The sequence below is a fragment of the Lissotriton helveticus genome, chromosome 11, assembly GCF_964261635.1.
Source record: "Lissotriton helveticus chromosome 11, aLisHel1.1, whole genome shotgun sequence".
In the NCBI taxonomy this organism is placed as follows: Eukaryota; Metazoa; Chordata; class Amphibia; order Caudata; family Salamandridae; genus Lissotriton; species Lissotriton helveticus.
Window position 1 is genome coordinate 1,910,507 of NC_136072.1, and position 19,491 is coordinate 1,929,997.

Below are 19,491 nucleotides of genomic sequence, written 5' to 3' on the forward strand. Positions count from 1 at the left end.
GCAAACAGGCACCACCAGGAACTTGCCGGTCTGCTTTGTCGACGCTCCTGCCAGAATCCGAAGACTCTGCGACACAGGAACTGGACTTCCAGACTTCCTGACTCAGATCCACATCCACAGTAAAGCTGAGACCAGTGGTTGACACGAGAGATGTGGAACCGGACACCCTGGACATCCTGCATTTTGCTAACTGCATTGACTCCTGAGGTAACTTGAAGTTGTGCATTGGGGTACGAGAAGCCCCAGACCAGAGCACAGTTTGCTCCAAACTCACCCCTCCACACTCCACGAGTGTCACCTGGGGCTGCTCCTGCATTTCAGCTTGACACGCCTTCCCAGTTGCTAGCCCGCTGGCTAGTTTGCCCTCTGAAGACTTTCTATTGAATTTACACCACTGGCCTGGTTGCTGCAGGCTTGCTCCAGCTTTCCTCCAAAGGAGAAGCGGCCAAGACCGTGCTGGTCTGACTCGAAGCAAATATTCACTTCCTGCATGGGTTGCGTTTGCCAAAGCTTGTTGTGTTCAATCTGGATACCGATGCCACAGTCAACTAGACTTTTTGTGGGACAGTTCGAATCCAGCTCCTGGTCATCGTCAACACCTCCTGGTCCTCGTGGCTGCAGAGACAAGCTTCACCTCTTCACCTGAAATCTCCTCTACAATGCCTGGTTCCTTCCTGGTCACTGGCTAGTGACCCAGACTCTGCCCTCTCTGCTTTCAGGTTCTTCAGTTTCTCGATCCACCTGGACACTTTTCCTCTGGTAGCCTGCAGCACTTCTTTGCAGATTTCCATGTAAAACATTGACAAAACCAGACACCAAAAAGCACCTATGCACCCGGCTTCCCTGGGTGAGGTAACACGAGTACTCCGCTGCTCCCGTGGGTCTTGACTCTTGAAGTGTCCTAGTCTAAAGGGGTTTTGTCGTAGTCCATCCGGAAGTGCCCTAAAACTGTAACTTTGTAACTTTTACGTTCCCATTATGTCAATGGCAACTCTCGATTGTTTAGACACTGGACGTGTCTCCCGTGGGTCTCCTACCTCCTATCCTTGGGTTGTCTAGTGTAGACCCAGCGATTCTCTAGGCCCTAGGCCTGCTCACTATTTATCGTGGTTCTTATACCACTATTTTAGTATATGGTTTGTGAGGCCTCTAGGGCATTACTGTATATTGTGCAACTTATCCTATGCTAATTAGGTAACTTGTGATGTACTTTTACCTCTGACCTCAAAGAGTGCAGAGGGGTTGTGTTAGAAATAAATACATATATATTTGATATATACCTTGTGTGGTGTCCTTTCATTTGTTATTCAAGGGATTATAATTGGTAAAAAAACAGCTTCACATGCTCTTTGGAGTTTAGCCAAGACTGCATGTGAGCTCTGCCATATTTATAAATAATGTTGCCATAACTGAAATGCTGCAAGTTCACAAGAAGGCCGGTGGGGTCTATCGGATCTGGATCACACAATTCGCGGCAGTCTATTTTGCGAGCGCCAGCTGCCATATGCCCATTGCACAAGTTCATTCATGCCCCCTCTTGTGGCCCGGCCATGGCATGAGAGAGACTCAAGTCTCGCCTGTACTCTCTCAGATGCCCCCGCCGCTTCTGCCTAGTTCCTCCTGACGTCACATGACTGCACTCTACGCCGGCACATCCGGACTATTGAACCCGGCCTCAATGGTGCAACACCGGTGATTGACAGCTGCAGTATCGACTGCCTAGAGGGCAGCCCCCCCCCCCTGTGTGGGTGTTAGACCTGGCACCTTGGCTTGAGTCTCCCTTCCACTTTTCGCTGATGTGCCCAAGATGTTTTGCTGGTGTTATCTGCTCAGGGCACTGCGCCACAGCCAATCCGTGCCGCAGTGCAAGTGCTCCCAATATAAAGTGTACCTGTAATTGATCTCCATGATTTGCTCAATGGATTTACTGTCAGTCCCCAGTAAAGTGCACCAGGAGTGCCAGGGCTTGTAAATACCAATACTGCTAGTGGGCCTGCAGCGCTGGTTGCGCCACCCACAGAAGTAGCCTTTTTAAAATGTGTCTAGGGTCTGCCATTGCAGAACCTGCGTGCTGTCTGGTACTGTCATGCTGGCTGGGCAAGTGCACACACTTGCCAGCCCCTAAACCTTCCCTTTACTTCATATTAGTCACCCCTATGGTAGGCCCAAGGGCAGGGTGCACTGTAAGTGTAAGGTAGGACATGCTCTGATGTGTATGGCATGTCCTAATAGTGAATTACGGCCAAATTCGTATTTCACTATTGTAAGGCAACCTGTTCTCTTAGGCCAAGATGGGCTGCTGGAATTATTACACTCTATAATCCCAGTAGGCTCAGGGAACATCGAAGAAAGTCAAGTTTAATATGCCTGAACTCAGAATAATATATTTCTTTTAGTAAAGTTTATTTTAATATCCTCTGTTTGCAAATGCTACTTTTAGAAAGTTACCATTTGCTTGCCTAACCATTTCAGCCCGCCTCTGCTTGGATGTGTATCTGACTGTCTGGGATATGTGAGTGACAGGGCTGGGGGATGACAGGTGGTGAATGCCAGGATTACACCTTAGTGGGAGGTGGGAGTGCCCCTGGACTCTGAATAGGGCTGTGCTCTGCCACCACAATGCTGGCTCCGCCCCTGGGGAGTGACTGATGACTCAGCCGACACCTGGCCCAGGAAGGGAGAAGCACTGTCAACAAGGTACTCCTGGCTGCCCCTGTCCACACAATGCTGGCTCCACCTCCTGTGGAGCGTCTGACGTGCCTGCCCCTCACACTGAAAGAAGACACCAGAGTACACCCAACAAAGTGCTCAGAGACTGAAAGAAGTTATGCAGAGGCCCCCCTGGCCTGTAAGAACAAAGAAAATGCTGTATAAAAGTAGGAGCCCTGCTCTTTGTAAATCAGATCCTGTTGACGCCAAGAAGAAACTCTGCCTGAAGAGAAGGACCTGGAAAAAGCTGCATGGAGAAGTACTGTCTCTAATCCTGAGAGACTGGCCTTTGGTGGGTGCCTTGCTGCAGAAGGAGAGAGGAAGGAAAAGACTAAGACTTTTTGAACTACTTGTGCATTAGACAATCTCCAAGGGCTTGCTGTGGAACTTGCCCCCTGAACTGTGCCCCAGGAACAGTGGGCGCTACCCCTCCTGGAAAGAGAAGCTGCTGTGAGCCATGCATCTGCCCTCTCTGAAAGACTCTGGGCACCCCCGTCCCGGCGAGCACCGCAACTGCTACCTGGCGGGCCCCAGCTGACATCGCAAAGACCAGCCTCCCTGGCCCAAGCAACGTACCTGTCGCCTGCCTAACTGCAGAACTCCACTGAAGAAGAAGTTGCCCTGAAACCCCAGCCGCCGCCGTTCGTAAACTGCAGCGGCACGGGGAGAGAAGGAATACACGCTGTGCGTAGAGAGGCGTTGTTCCCGTCTCACACTGCTGCCCGGGGCCCTGCCCCCTCTTGCCAGACCAGGAGCCCTTTGCCGAAAGACCTGACCCTCAATGCAACGCCGCCCTCCTGAGCCAAGCCGTAGCTCGAATCTACAGTGGAAGACACCGCGACGTGGGACCTGGAATCGACCCCGGCATTGTCCGCCCCGGAACCCCCCCTCTCAAGAACTCTAGGGTACTGTTTTGCTATTGAGGTGCGCCGCCCTCTGCACACGGAGTCCGCGAGGCGTGCACCCCTCGTCCCCTGTTGGCCCCCCGCTCTGTACGCTCTGAACTGTGAGACTCCGTGAAGCCATCCCGCAGCTCAGTTCGAGTCGTACAGCCACCCGAACGCCTCGTACTCTCACCGCGCGGTACGCGAGACACGCGAGAGTTAGCGAGGCCCTTTTGCCGGTGGTATTACGGGACACCTCTCAGCCCTACGAGGTGCACTAACTCTCCCAAAGGGAGTCGGTACGCCGCAAACCATGCCCAAGTCTGGCTCTTAGAGTATATCCACTCGTATCCCTTCCCTATGTATATAGAGATAACTCTAATCACTAGTATATGCGGTAGACCTTTGTACTCTCTGCCATTCCTATGTGACTCTTAGAGTATATCCAGTCGTATCCCTTCCCTATGTATATAGAGATAACACTAATCACTAGTATATGTGTAGACCTTTGTACCCTCTACCATTCCTATGTGACTCAGAGTATATCCACTCGTATCCCTTCCCTATGTATATAGAGATAACACTAATCACTAGTATATGTGTAGACCTTTGTACTCTCTACCATTCCTATGTGACTCTTAGAGTATATCCAGTCGTATCCCTTCCCTATGTATATAGAGATAACACTAATCACTAGTATATGTGTAGACCTTTGTACTCTCTACCATTCCTATGTGACTCTTAGAGTATATCCATTCGTATCCCTTCCTTATGTATATAGAGATAACTCTAATCACTAGTATATGCAGTAGACCTTTGTACTCTCTACCATTCCTATGTGACTCTTACAGTATATCCATTCGTATCCCTTCCCTATGTATATAGAGATAACTCTAATCACTGGTATATGCAGAAGACCTTTGTACTCTCTACCATTCCTATGTGACTCTTAGAGTATATCCATCCGTATCCCTTCCCTATGTATATAGAGATAACTCTAATCACTGGTATATGCAGTAGACCTTTGTATTCTCTTCCATTCCTATTTGACTCTTAGATAATATCCATTCATATCCCTTCCCTATGTATATAGAGATAACTAATCACTAGTATATGCGTAGACCTTTGTATTCTCTACCATTCCTATGTGACTCTTAGAGTATATCCACTGGTATCCCTTCCCTATGTATATAGAGATAACTCTAATCACTAGTATGTGTGTAGACATTTGTACTCTCTTCCATTCCTCTGTGACTCAGAGTATATCCAGTCGTATCCCTTCCCTATGTATATAGAGATAACTCTAATCACTAGTATATGCAGTAGACCTTTGTACTCTCTTCCATTCCTATGTGACTCTTAGAGTATATCCAGTCGTATCCCTTCCCTATGTATATAGAGATAACTCTAATCACTAGTATATGCGTAGACCTTTGAACTCTCTTCCATTCCTCTGTGACTTACAGTATATCCATTTGTATCCCTTCCCTATGTATATAGAGATAACTCTAATCACTAGTATATGCGTAGACCTTTGTACTCTCTTCCATTCCTCTGTGACTCTTACAGTATATCCATTTGTATCCCTTCCCTATGTATATAGAGATAACTCTAATCACTAGTATATGCGTAGACCTTTGTACTCTCTTCCATTCCTCTGTGACTCTTACAGTATATCCATTTGTATCCCATCCCTATGTATATAGAGATAACTCTAATCACTAGTATATGCGTAGACCTTTGTACTCTCTGCCATTCCTATGTGACTCTTAGAGTATATCCATCCGTATCCCTTCCCTATGTATATAGAGATAACTCTAATCACTAGTATATGCGTAGACCTTTGTACTCTCTGCCATTCCTGTGTGACTCTTAGAGTATATCCACTCGTATCCCTTCCCTATGTATATAGAGATAACTCTAATCACTAGTATATGCGGTAGACCTTTGTACTCTCTGCCATTCCTGTGTGGCTCTTAGAGTATATCCATTCGTATCCCTTCCCTATGTATATAAAGATAACTCTAATCAATAGTATATGCAGTAGACCTTTGTACTCTCTACCATTCCTACGTGACTCTTAGAGTATATCCATGCGTATCCCTTCCCTATGTATATAGAGATAACACTAATCACTAGTATATGCGTAGACCTTTGTACTCTCTGCCATTCCTGTGTGACTCTTAGAGTATATCCACTGGTATCCCTTCCCTATGTATATAGAGATAACTCTAATCACTAGTATATGCGTAGACCTTTGTACTCTGTACCATTCCTATATGACTCTTAGAGTATATCCATTTGTATCCCTTCCTTATGTATATAGAGATAACTCTAATCACTAGTATATGCGTAGACCTTTGTACTCTCTGCCATTCCTATGTGACTCTTAGAGTATATCCAGTCGTATCCCTTCCCTATGTATATAGAGATAACTAATCACTAGTATATGCGTAGACCTTTGTACTCTCTGCCATTCCTGTGTGACTCTTAGAGTATATCCACTCGTATCCCTTCCCTATGTATATATAAATAACTCTAATCACTAGTATATGCAGTAGACCTTTGTACTCTCTACCATTCCTATGTGACTCTTAGAGTATATCCATGCGTATCCCTTCCCTATGTATATAGAGATAACACTAATCACTAGTATATGCGTAGACCTTTGTACTCTCTACCATTCCTATGTGACTCTTAGAGTATATCCACTGGTATCCCTTCCCTATGTATATAGAGATAACTCTAATCACTAGTATGTGTGTAGACCTTTGTACTCTCTTCCATTCCTCTGTGACTCAGAGTATATCCAGTCGTATCCCTTCCCTATGTATATAGAGATAACTCTAATCACTAGTATATGCAGTAGACCTTTGTACTCTCTTCCATTCCTATGGGACTCTTAGAGTATATCCACTGGTATCCCTTCCCTATGTATATAGAGATAACTCTAATCACTAGTATATGCGTAGACCTTTGTACTCTGTACCATTCCTATATGACTCTTAGAGTATATCCATTTGTATCCCTTCCTTATGTATATAGAGATAACTCTAATCACTAGTATATGCGTAGACCTTTGTACTCTCTGCCATTCCTATGTGACTCTTAGAGTATATCCAGTCGTATCCCTTCCCTATGTATATAGAGATAACTCTAATCACTAGTATATGCGTAGACCTTTGTACTCTCTTCCATTCCTCTGTGACTCTTACAGTATATCCATTTGTATCCCTTCCCTATGTATATAGAGATAACTCTAATCACTAGTATATGCGTAGACCTTTGTACTCTCTTCCATTCCTCTGTGACTCTTACAGTATATCCATTTGTATCCCTTCCCTATGTATATAGAGATAACTTTAATCACTAGTATATGCAGGAGACCTTTGTACTCTCTACCATTCCTATGTGACTCTTGGAGTATATCCATTCGTATCCCTTACCTATGTATATAGAGATAACTCTAATCACTAGTATATGCGTAGACCTTTGTACTCTCTGCCATTCCTATGTGACTCTTAGAGTATATCCACTGGTATCCCTTCCCTATGTATATAGAGATAACTCTAATCACTAGTATATGCAGTAGACCTTTGTACTCTCTACCATTCCTACGTGACTCTTAGAGTATATCCAGTCGTATCCCTTCCCTATGTATATAGAGATAACTAATCACTAGTATATGCGTAGACCTTTGTACTCTCTGCCATTCCTGTGTGACTCTTAGAGTATATCCACTCGTATCCCTTCCCTATGTATATATAAATAACTCTAATCACTAGTATATGCAGTAGACCTTTGTACTCTCTACCATTCCTATGTGACTCTTAGAGTATATCCATGCGTATCCCTTCCCTATGTATATAGAGATAACACTAATCACTAGTATATGCGTAGACCTTTGTACTCTCTGCCATTCCTGTGTGACTCTTAGAGTATATCCACTGGTATCCCTTCCCTATGTATATAGAGATAACTCTAATCACTAGTATATGCGTAGACCTTTGTACTCTGTACCATTCCTATATGACTCTTAGAGTATATCCATTTGTATCCCTTCCTTATGTATATAGAGATAACTCTAATCACTAGTATATGCGTAGACCTTTGTACTCTCTGCCATTCCTATGTGACTCTTAGAGTATATCCAGTCGTATCCCTTCCCTATGTATATAGAGATAACTCTAATCACTAGTATATGCGTAGACCTTTGTACTCTCTTCCATTCCTCTGTGACTCTTACAGTATATCCATTTGTATCCCTTCCCTATGTATATAGAGATAACTCTAATCACTAGTATATGCGTAGACCTTTGTACTCTCTTCCATTCCTCTGTGACTCTTACAGTATATCCATTCGTATCCCTTCCCTATGTATATAGAGATAACTCTAATCACTAGTATGTGTGTAGACCTTTGTACTCTGCCATTCCTATGTGACTTAGAGTATATCCACTGGTATCCCTTCCCTATGTATATAGAGATAACTCTAATCACTAGTATATGCGTAGACCTTTGTACTCTCTTCCATTCCTCTGTGACTCTTACAGTATATCCATTCGTATCCCTTCCCTATGTATATAGAGATAACTCTAATCACTAGTATGTGTGTAGACCTTTGTACTCTGCCATTCCTATGTGACTCTTAGAGTATATCCACTGGTATCCCTTCCCTATGTATATAGAGATAACTCTAATCACTAGTATATGCGTAGACCTTTGTACTCTCTTCCATTCCTCTGTGACTCTTACAGTATATCCATTCGTATCCCTTCCCTATGTATATAGAGATAACTCTAATCACTAGTATGTGTGTAGACCTTTGTACTCTGCCATTCCTATGTGACTCTTAGAGTATATCCACTGGTATCCCTTCCCTATGTATATAGAGATAACTCTAATCACTAGTATGTGTGTAGACCTTTGTACTCTCTACCATTCCTATGGGACTCTTAGAGTATATCCACTGGTATCCCTTCCCTATGTATATAGAGATAACTCTAATCACTAGTATGTGTGTAGACCTTTGTACTCTCTTCCATTCCTCTGTGACTCTTAGAGTATATCCAGTCGTATCCCTTCCCTATGTATATAGAGATAACTCTAATCACTAGTATATGCGTAGACCTTTGTACTCTCTTCCATTCCTCTGTGACTCTTACAGTATATCCATTTGTATCCCTTCCCTATGTATATAGAGATAACTCTAATCACTAGTATATGCGTAGACCTTTGTACTCTCTGCCATTCCTATGTGACTCTTAGAGTATATCCATCCGTATCCCTTCCCTATGTATATAGAGATAACTCTAATCACTAGTATATGCGTAGACCTTTGTACTCTCTTCCATTCCTCTGTGACTCTTACAGTATATCCATTTGTATCCCTTCCCTATGTATATAGAGATAACTTTAATCACTAGTATATGCAGGAGACCTTTGTACTCTCTACCATTCCTATGTGACTCTTGGAGTATATCCATTCGTATCCCTTCCCTATGTATATAGAGATAACTCTAATCACTAGTATATGCGTAGACCTTTGTACTCTCTGCCATTCCTATGTGACTCTTAGAGTATATCCAGTCGTATCCCTTCCCTATGTATATAGAGATAACTCTAATCACTAGTATATGCAGTAGACCTTTGTACTCTCTACCATTCCTATGGGACTCTTAGAGTATATCCACTGGTATCCCTTCCCTATGTATATAGAGATAACTCTAATCACTAGTATATGCAGTAGACCTTTGTAATCTCTACCATTCCTATGTGACTCAGAGTATATCCATTTGTATCCCTTCCCTATGTATATAGAGATAACTCTAATCACTAGTATATGCGTAGACCTTTGTACTCTCTTCCATTCCTATGGGACTCTTAGAGTATATCCATTCGTATCCCTTCCCTATGTATATAGAGATAACTCTAATCACTAGTATATGCGTAGACCTTTGTACTCTCTTCCATTCCTCTGTGACTCTTACAGTATATCCATTCGTATCCCTTCCCTATGTATATAGAGATAACTCTAATCACTAGTATGTGTGTAGACCTTTGTACTCTGCCATTCCTATGTGACTTAGAGTATATCCACTGGTATCCCTTCCCTATGTATATAGAGATAACTCTAATCACTAGTATATGCGTAGACCTTTGTACTCTCTTCCATTCCTCTGTGACTCTTACAGTATATCCATTCGTATCCCTTCCCTATGTATATAGAGATAACTCTAATCACTAGTATGTGTGTAGACCTTTGTACTCTGCCATTCCTATGTGACTCTTAGAGTATATCCACTGGTATCCCTTCCCTATGTATATAGAGATAACTCTAATCACTAGTATGTGTGTAGACCTTTGTACTCTCTTCCATTCCTCTGTGACTCTTAGAGTATATCCAGTCGTATCCCTTCCCTATGTATATAGAGATAACTCTAATCACTAGTATATGCGTAGACCTTTGTACTCTCTACCATTCCTATGTGACTCTTGGAGTATATCCATTCGTATCCCTTCCCTATGTATATAGAGATAACTCTAATCACTAGTATATGCGTAGACCTTTGTACTCTCTACCATTCCTATGGGACTCTTAGAGTATATCCACTGTTATCCCTTCCCTATGTATATAGAGATAACTCTAATCACTAGTATGTGTGTAGACCTTTGTACTCTCTTCCATTCCTCTGTGACTCTTAGAGTATATCCACTCGTATCCCTTCCCTATGTATATAGAGATAACTCTAATCACTAGTATATGCAGTAGACCTTTGTAATCTCTACCATTCCTATGTGACTCAGAGTATATCCATTTGTATCCCTTCCCTATGTATATAGGGATAACTCTAATCACTAGTATATGCGTAGACCTTTGTACTCTCTTCCATTCCTCTGTGACTCTTACAGTATATCCATTTGTATCCCTTCCCTATGTATATAGAGATAACTCTAATCACTAGTATATGCGTAGACCTTTGTACTCTCTGCCATTCCTATGTGACTCTTAGAGTATATCCATCCGTATCCCTTCCCTATGTATATAGAGATAACTCTAATCACTAGTATATGCGTAGACCTTTGTACTCTCTTCCATTCCTCTGTGACTCTTACAGTATATCCATTTGTATCCCTTCCCTATGTATATAGAGATAACTTTAATCACTAGTATATGCAGGAGACCTTTGTACTCTCTACCATTCCTATGTGACTCTTGGAGTATATCCATTCGTATCCCTTCCCTATGTATATAGAGATAACTCTAATCACTAGTATATGCGTAGACCTTTGTACTCTCTGCCATTCCTATGTGACTCTTAGAGTATATCCAGTCGTATCCCTTCCCTATGTATATAGAGATAACTCTAATCACTAGTATATGCAGTAGACCTTTGTACTCTCTTCCATTCCTCTGTGACTCTTACAGTATATCCATTCGTATCCCTTCCCTATGTATATAGAGATAACTCTAATCACTAGTATGTGTGTAGACCTTTGTACTCTGCCATTCCTATGTGACTTAGAGTATATCCACTGGTATCCCTTCCCTATGCATATAGAGATAACTCTAATCACTAGTATATGCGTAGACCTTTGTACTCTCTTCCATTCCTCTGTGACTCTTACAGTATATCCAGTCGTATCCCTTCCCTATGTATATAGAGATAACTCTAATCACTAGTATGTGTGTAGACCTTTGTACTCTGCCATTCCTATGTGACTCTTAGAGTATATCCACTGGTATCCCTTCCCTATGTATATAGAGATAACTCTAATCACTAGTATATGCGTAGACCTTTGTACTCTCTTCCATTCCTCTGTGACTCTTAGAGTATATCCAGTCGTATCCCTTCCCTATGTATATAGAGATAACTCTAATCACTAGTATATGCAGTAGACCTTTGTACTCTCTTCCATTCCTATGGGACTCTTAGAGTATATCCACTGGTATCCCTTCCCTATGTATATAGAGATAACTCTAATCACTAGTATATGCGTAGACCTTTGTACTCTCTTCCATTCCTCTGTGACTCTGACAGTATATCCATTCGTGTAACTTCCCTATGTATATAGAGATAACTCTAATCACTAGTATGTGTGTAGACCTTTGTACTCTGCCATTCCTATGTGACTCTTAGAGTATATCCACTGGTATCCCTTCCCTATGTATATAGAGATAACTCTAATCACTAGTATATGCGTAGACCTTTGTACTCTCTTCCATTCCTCTGTGACTCTTACAGTATATCCATTCGTATCCCTTCCCTATGTATATAGAGATAACTCTAATCACTAGTATGTGTGTAGACCTTTGTACTCTGCCATTCCTATGTGACTTAGAGTATATCCACTGGTATCCCTTCCCTATGTATATAGAGATAACTCTAATCACTAGTATATGCGTAGACCTTTGTACTCTCTTCCATTCCTCTGTGACTCTTACAGTATATCCATTCGTATCCCTTCCCTATGTATATAGAGATAACTCTAATCACTAGTATGTGTGTAGACCTTTGTACTCTGCCATTCCTATGTGACTCTTACAGTAGTTCCAGTCGTATCCCTTCCCTATGTATATAGAGATAACTCTAATCACTAGTATGTGTGTAGACCTTTGTACTCTCTTCCATTCCTCTGTGACTCTTAGAGTATATCCAGTCGTATCCCTTCCCTATGTATATAGAGATAACTCTAATCACTAGTATATGCGTAGACCTTTGTACTCTCTTCCATTCCTCTGTGACTCTTAGAGTATATCCAGTCGTATCCCTTCCCTATGTATATAGAGATAACTAATCACTAGTATATGCGTAGACCTTTGTACTCTCTACCATTCCTATGGGACTCTTAGAGTATATCCAGTCGTATCCCTTCCCTATGTATATAGAGATAACTAATCACTAGTATATGCGTAGACCTTTGTACTCTCTTCCATTCCTCCGTGACTCTTACAGTATATCCATTTGTATCCCTTCCCTATGTATATAGAGATAACTTTAATCACTAGTATATGCGTAGACCTTTGTACTCTCTTCCATTCCTCTGTGACTTACAGTATATCCATTCGTATCCCTTCCCTATGTATATAGAGATAACTCTAATCACTAGTATATGCGTAGACCTTTGTACTCTCTTCCATTCGTCTGTGACTCTTACAGTATATCCATTTGTATCCCTTCCCTATGTATATAGAGATAACTCTAATCACTAGTATATGCAGGAGACCTTTGTACTCTCTACCATTCCTATGTGACTCTTAGAGTATATCCAGTCGTATCCCTTCCCTATGTATATAGAGATAACTAATCACTAGTATATGCGTAGACCTTTGTACTCTCTGCCATTCCTATGTGACTCTTAGAGTATATCCAGTCGTATCCCTTCCCTATGTATATAGAGATAACTCTAATCACTAGTATATTCGTAGACCTTTGTACTCTCTTCCATTCGTCTGTGACTCTTACAGTATATCCATTTGTATCCCTTCCCTATGTATATAGAGATAACTCTAATCACTAGTATATGCAGGAGACCTTTGTACTCTCTACCATTCCTATGTGACTCTTAGAGTATATCCAGTCGTATCCCTTCCCTATGTATATAGAGATAACTAATCACTAGTATATGCGTAGACCTTTGTACTCTCTACCATTCCTATGGGACTCTTAGAGTATATCCAGTCGTATCCCTTCCCTATGTATATAGAGATAACTAATCACTAGTATATGCGTAGACCTTTGTACTCTCTGCCATTCCTATGTGACTCTTAGAGTATATCCAGTCGTATCCCTTCCCTATGTATATAGAGATAACTCTAATCACTAGTATATGCAGTAGACCTTTGTACTCTCTACCATTCCTATGTGACTCTTAGAGTATATCCAGTCGTATCCCTTCCCTATGTATATAGAGATAACTCTAATCACTAGTATATGCAGTAGACCTTTGTACTCTCTACCATTCCTATGTGACTCTTAGAGTATATCCAGTCGTATCCCTTCCCTATGTATATAGAGATAACTCTAATCACTAGTATATGCGTGGACCTTTGTACTCTCTGCCATTCCTATGTGACTCTTAGAGTATATCCAGTCGTATCCCTTCCCTATGTATATAGAGATAACTCTAATCACTAGTATATTCGTAGACCTTTGTACTCTCTTCCATTCGTCTGTGACTCTTACAGTATATCCATTTGTATCCCTTCCCTATGTATATAGAGATAACTCTAATCACTAGTATATGCAGGAGACCTTTGTACTCTCTACCATTCCTATGTGACTCTTAGAGTATATCCAGTCGTATCCCTTCCCTATGTATATAGAGATAACTAATCACTAGTATATGCGTAGACCTTTGTACTCTCTGCCATTCCTATGGGACTCTTAGAGTATATCCATTCGTATACACTGTGGAGGGCCTGCAGCAAAGCTGCCTCACACACACACACACACAACAGACCAAGAGGGGAGGGGGGCAGAGAGGGGAGGGGGGGAGAGAGGGGGGAGAGAGGGGAGGGGGGCAGAGGGGAGGGGGGCAGAGAGGAGGGGGGCTGAGAGGTCTGCAGCAGGCGCATGAACACCCTGCGCTATCTCAAAGACAGTATCTTGTCACAATGCAGCCTCCACCCCCCCTCCCGGACACGAAGACCCGGGCATTTACTGCATTTTAAATGCAAGTGGCTTTTTCATTCATTATTGTGTAATTAAATCCCTTTTTTGTGCACTTACTTTCTATGTTAAATGTTCAATTCGTGGTGCTAGTTTGCTTGTGATCTTTCTCCGTGCGTGCACCCCCGCCCCGGCCCCCCAGGCATGGAGACATCCTCGCCCCCCCCCCAGGCATGGAGACATCTCCCCCCGCCCCCCCCCCCCCAGGTATGGAGACATCTCCCCCCGCCCCCCCCTCCCCCAGGTATGGAGACATCTCCCCCCGCCCCCCCCCGCCAGGCATGGATACATCTCCCCCCCCAGGTATGGAGACATCTCCCCCCGCCCCCCCCCCCCCAGGTATGGAGACATCTCCCCCCGGCCCCCCAGGCATGGAGACATCCCCGCCCCCCCCCAGGCAGGGTCAGTCTTGTAAGTGCCCCCCCCAGCCCCCACTGCGGACCAGGCCCGGTTCTATGGGTTTTGGTCTGGATGGGCCAAGGGTTTGTTTGGGGCAATGTGGGTCCAATTTGTCACATCTGTAATCCAAGATGTGCATCATCTCTGCTTCAGACAGGCGCACAGCATCTGGAGAGTTACTTTAGAGCGGCAGCTGAGGCCCATACTCCACAGCACAGCTCTCATGTCCAGCACCAGCAGCAGCAGCACTCCGAGCAGACTGGAAGAGCAGCTTAAGGTGAAGGAGGTCCCGCTACCACACCTAAGCCTGGACATCTGGCACTAGGAAGACAGGCGCTGAAAGCTTCGCCAAGGCTCGAGCCTGAAGCCTGGCTCTGGCCCGAGCCTGAAGCCTGGCTCGAGTCTGAAGCCTGGCTCTGGCCCTGGCTCCGCTTGAGGTCCTGTCGGAGTGTCGGGCTCATAGTGAGCCGAGCCATTATGTGCGTTCTGCCCGCCACCCTCCATCTACCCAGGATGTGGCATACCAGCCAGAGCTTGCAACTTTGGAGCTGGTCGAGCTGGGTTCGAGTCATTGATTGGCTCAGCATCCTGTCACTCTGGCAAATCTCAAGTGCCTCAAAGACATGAATGTGACCTTGTACAATGCGACCGGTGTTCACGTGAAGCGCTTCGATATCTGCAGGCAGAGGTCACACTATAGAAAAATCACAGAAACCTTAGGAGGTAAAAACAAAGCATCGACATAGGAGACAAACAGCCATTCAGCGATGATTTGTCCAAAATTAATACAAAACCTGGATCCATCGCAGCTTCTCCACTTGAGCTGTGGGAGCTTGGGGCACATTTTATTTCACCAAAACTCGATGTTCTTCATATATGCGCATGAAAGCACTTTACAAATACATAAATCAGAAAACAAACCATACAAAACCTATTGTGTGAATTAAAAAGACTAATGTTGCTGTATAATATGGGCACATACAGGGTCCACTGTTGGTTCACTGATAGCGCCGTCACCAATGTGAGGGCAGCGAGGAACGACCGACTAAAAGCTCAGGCTAGGGGCAGATTTATGAAGGCCTTGCGCCGCGTCACTTTTTACCACGCACCGGCGGCGCGAGGCCTTCATAAATAAGGCCCTAACACTTAACAAGTGCTTCTTAGTGCAGCGCTAGATTGTGACATCATTATATCAAAGCTTTCTCGTGTTAAAGAAACAGTCTCATCAACATTTTAAAAAGTGTATCATATTTTACGTGATGTTTCAGGGCTCGGACCGTCCATGGGTTCTTCGAGCCGAGCCGGAGCCCGGGCTCGCTCTCCCTGTTCATGTGTTCGCTGCCCACCTCCATCCCCAAAACTCAATTAAACTTCTAAAGACCCTGAAAACGACATTTCGACTTCGGACATTGAGATTGATGAGGCCCTGAGCTGCTGCTTTCCCAGGGGCCTCTTCTGCCATGATTGGGGGGCCAAAGGTCATGATTGGGGGGGCCAAAGGTCATGATTGGGGGGGCCAAAGGTCATGATTGGGGGGGCCAAAGGTCATGATTGGGGGGGCCAAAGGTCATGATTGGGGGGGCCAAAGGTCATGATTGGGGGGGCCAAAGGTCATGATTGGGGGGGCCAAAGGTCATGTTTGGGTGGGCCTGGCCCACCCGCCCCCCCAGGCATGGAGACATCTCCTCCGCCCCCCCCCCCCCCCCAGGCATGGAGACATCTCCTCCGCCCCCCCCCAGGCATGGAGACATCTCCGCCCCCCCCCCCAGGCATGGAGACATCTCCCCCCGCCCCCCCCCCCCCAGGCATGGAGACATCTCCCCCCGCCCCCCCCCCCAGGCATGGAGACATCTCCCCCCGCCCCCCCCCCCAGGCATGGAGCCCCCCGCTCTGCACCAGACTGACGCCGGCCCTGGGGGGAGATGGACGGGGAGGATTATAGAAAGTTCAGGGCCCGCGAGCGACGGACTCCCCAGGTCAGGGGGGGGGGGGACCGTCTACCGGCCACTCCTGCCCTGATGACCCCCTCAGAGGCGCTACTCACCATGAAAGAACTCCGTGCACGGCTCCTGGGCGCTGTGGGGCTCCGTGCTGGGCTTCTGGGCGCTGTGGGGCTCCGGGCTGGGCTTCTGGGCGCTGTGGGGCTCCGTGCTGGGCTTCTGGGCGCTGTGTGGCTTAAGGCTTCTGGACGCTGTGTCCTGACATGGACACACTCGAGGCGCAACTGATGGATCGAACCAGAGCGCTTCGGAGCCGCCGCCTATGTACCTGCCTCATTTGCATAATTAATGCCAGGTGAGTTTGGCGCCAGTTTGAACTCACTCTCGGGGCTTCCATTGGCTGGGCCTGCTCTGTCATCACTTCCTGCACTGAGGGATTGTGTTTTTTTTTTGTGCCTTTAAAAGCCGCAGCTGCAGCCTTCACGGGTTAGTTGCTTGAAAGATTGGAGGCGGGTGGGTGCTTTGTGGATAATGTGATGGGAATTATTTATTTATGTTCAGACGCTTTTTTGTTCGCGGACGTTGTCCTTCTTTTGATATTTGAATTTAACAAAATTAGTTTCTTAAGCTCTTTTGAAGAATTTAATTTGATTAGAAATGAAACGTGTGTTAGGACAGAGGTTTTTAGTTTTTTCCTCGCAAAATACAAAGTGTTAAGTGTGGTTTGTTTCAAGGTTCAATATGTTGATACAATCACTTCATCTGCTGGATTCTTTTTTACACATTTTTGAGCGGGTGGTTACACTGCAGGGGAGGCAGTGAAGTTTACAGAACTACTAATGGGTGTAAAACCAACAAAGGCTGCGATGGCCGAGCTGTCAACTTGTAAAGTGTATTCTTGGGTTCTAAAAAAAAAAAAAATGTTTTTAAACGTCAAGGTGTTTATTTAGAAATATTAATATGGTCATAAACAATACTTCGTATAAGCCATTATTTCTTAATGCACCCATGCAAGAAGGTTCAATAAAAAGTATTAATCAACTACACATGAAAATAATACACGGAATTATAGAAGAGGACGCGTGTAGTCGCAGGATCACATGACATGACACTTGTGAATGAAACAATCTTAAGACATTATAGGAAATGATGAATGAAGCCTCACTGTACAACGAGCAGTGGGAGGTCTGGGGGCTTCTTGTTGTGAGAGATCGGGCAAAGAAGTTCTCTCCCAGTATCGACTGGATATTGTGTGAAAGGCCCCAGAGGTGTTGTCGTTTTGTTGCAAGAGAGATGGGGTAGACAAATGCTGCCTCAAGGCGCTGGTTGTGACACCGCCACCACCACGCAAAATAAGACCACTTAGAGCGAATGTTTCCAGCTCTTTGATATCTGATGAAAAGCCACGGCTTTCAATAAATCAATAAGTAATACTTGGGATCGCCCCCCCTCCGTCCGGTGTTAGACCGCCTGGGAAAACATTTCTAAAGTAGAGGGAGGTTGAGGTGTGAAAAATAGTGTTAATTTGATGCCCCCAAAATACAAAAAGATGTGGACAGGTGAATAACATCTGAAGATCAGCGTTAACCTGGGAGCCTGTCCAGCAAGTATTAAGATTTGTGTTGTGAATTTTATTTAGGTATGCAGGTGTAAAAAATAATCTATTATAAAAAAAGAAAAGTGTTTGTGTTGTGCGGGCGGCTCGAGATGATTTCCTGATTTTCATCCAAATTCTGTTCCAAAAAGAAATAAAACAATTCACTCCCAAATCAGATTCCCACAAAAGATCTACTTTCGTTTTATCTGGAGCTCAGGGGGAACCAATAAATGGGAATAAATGGGGGTCGCTTTGGAGGTTATACGGAGAAGATTATACCAAGGGAAGAGGGCGTTGGGGAAGATGAAGATTTGAGTTTAGCATAAGTATCAAGTGTTACAATCCGCAAGATAAAAAATGTAGGATTATTATTATTAATTTAATTTTATTTTAATTGTTTATGCAAGGAACAGAAGTGAAACAGAAACAATAAACGCGCAGCATCAGAGATACAATTTAAACAGATTAGACAAATAGAAGGATATGTAAAGAGATACAATTAATGTTTAGCCAGAATAAGCAAAAGAAAGCGAGAACAATTCTATAATCCATTAAATACATTCGGTTATAGGGGCCCATATTTTTAGTCCTCTTGTCCTCTTGCGAATATTCTTAGTTTTAAATATAGCAAACTCAATATTGCACACGGATAACAACTGAGCCCTCCACGTGGGATTAAAGGAAGAAGGGAGATGATATAGGGAGTGGAATTGCGTACATTGAAAAGGGGAGCCCTGATCAAAAAGTTGGTGACCCCAGAGCAGACCCTTGTGTCTCCAGCTCTTCCAGTATAGAGGTTTCTTGTTAAGAAGGATTTGTTTGTTGTGGCAGATTGTAGAATTGAGAAAAGTATCTAAATTATGTACAACTAAATGAGGTGCAATAGATAATAATTTACAGGATTGCTTAATCGTGGGAGCAGAGAGCGTTTGCGGGTGAAGGAGAGATATTCCTGATATGAGAAGGGAACTAAAAATGAGGTCTCCAGATCGACCCAGAGAGGTTTATCCTCAGTCTGATTGGTAATCCAATTCGTTAGTTGGCGTAACTGAAAGGCCTCGTGATAATTGAAAAATGGGGGAAATTGACACCGCCCTCAGATTTTGGTTTTACTCATTGCTGTAACGCCATTCTTGATTTTTTATCATTCCATAGAAAGGAGATCAGAATAGAATTGACCTCTGAAAGAATTTAGATGGAATAGGTAGTGGATGTTGGAGAGGATACACAAAACTATTGGAGGTAGCATCATTTTGATTGTGTCACGACGGCCCCACCAAGAGAGATGA

At 44.0% G+C, this 19,491-nt stretch overlaps 1 long non-coding RNA gene across 1 annotated transcript in view; it reads right to left on the minus strand.

Moving 5' to 3' along the window:
• The window catches only part of LOC144792926 (uncharacterized), a 54,660-nt gene extending 37,922 nt beyond the window's left edge, over window positions 1-16,738 (minus strand). The window contains exon 1 of the long non-coding RNA XR_013602639.1: window positions 16,710-16,738. This is a non-coding gene — a long non-coding RNA (uncharacterized LOC144792926). The remainder of the gene's footprint in view (window positions 1-16,709) is intronic.
• Window positions 16,739-19,491: the final 2,753 nt, after the last annotated feature.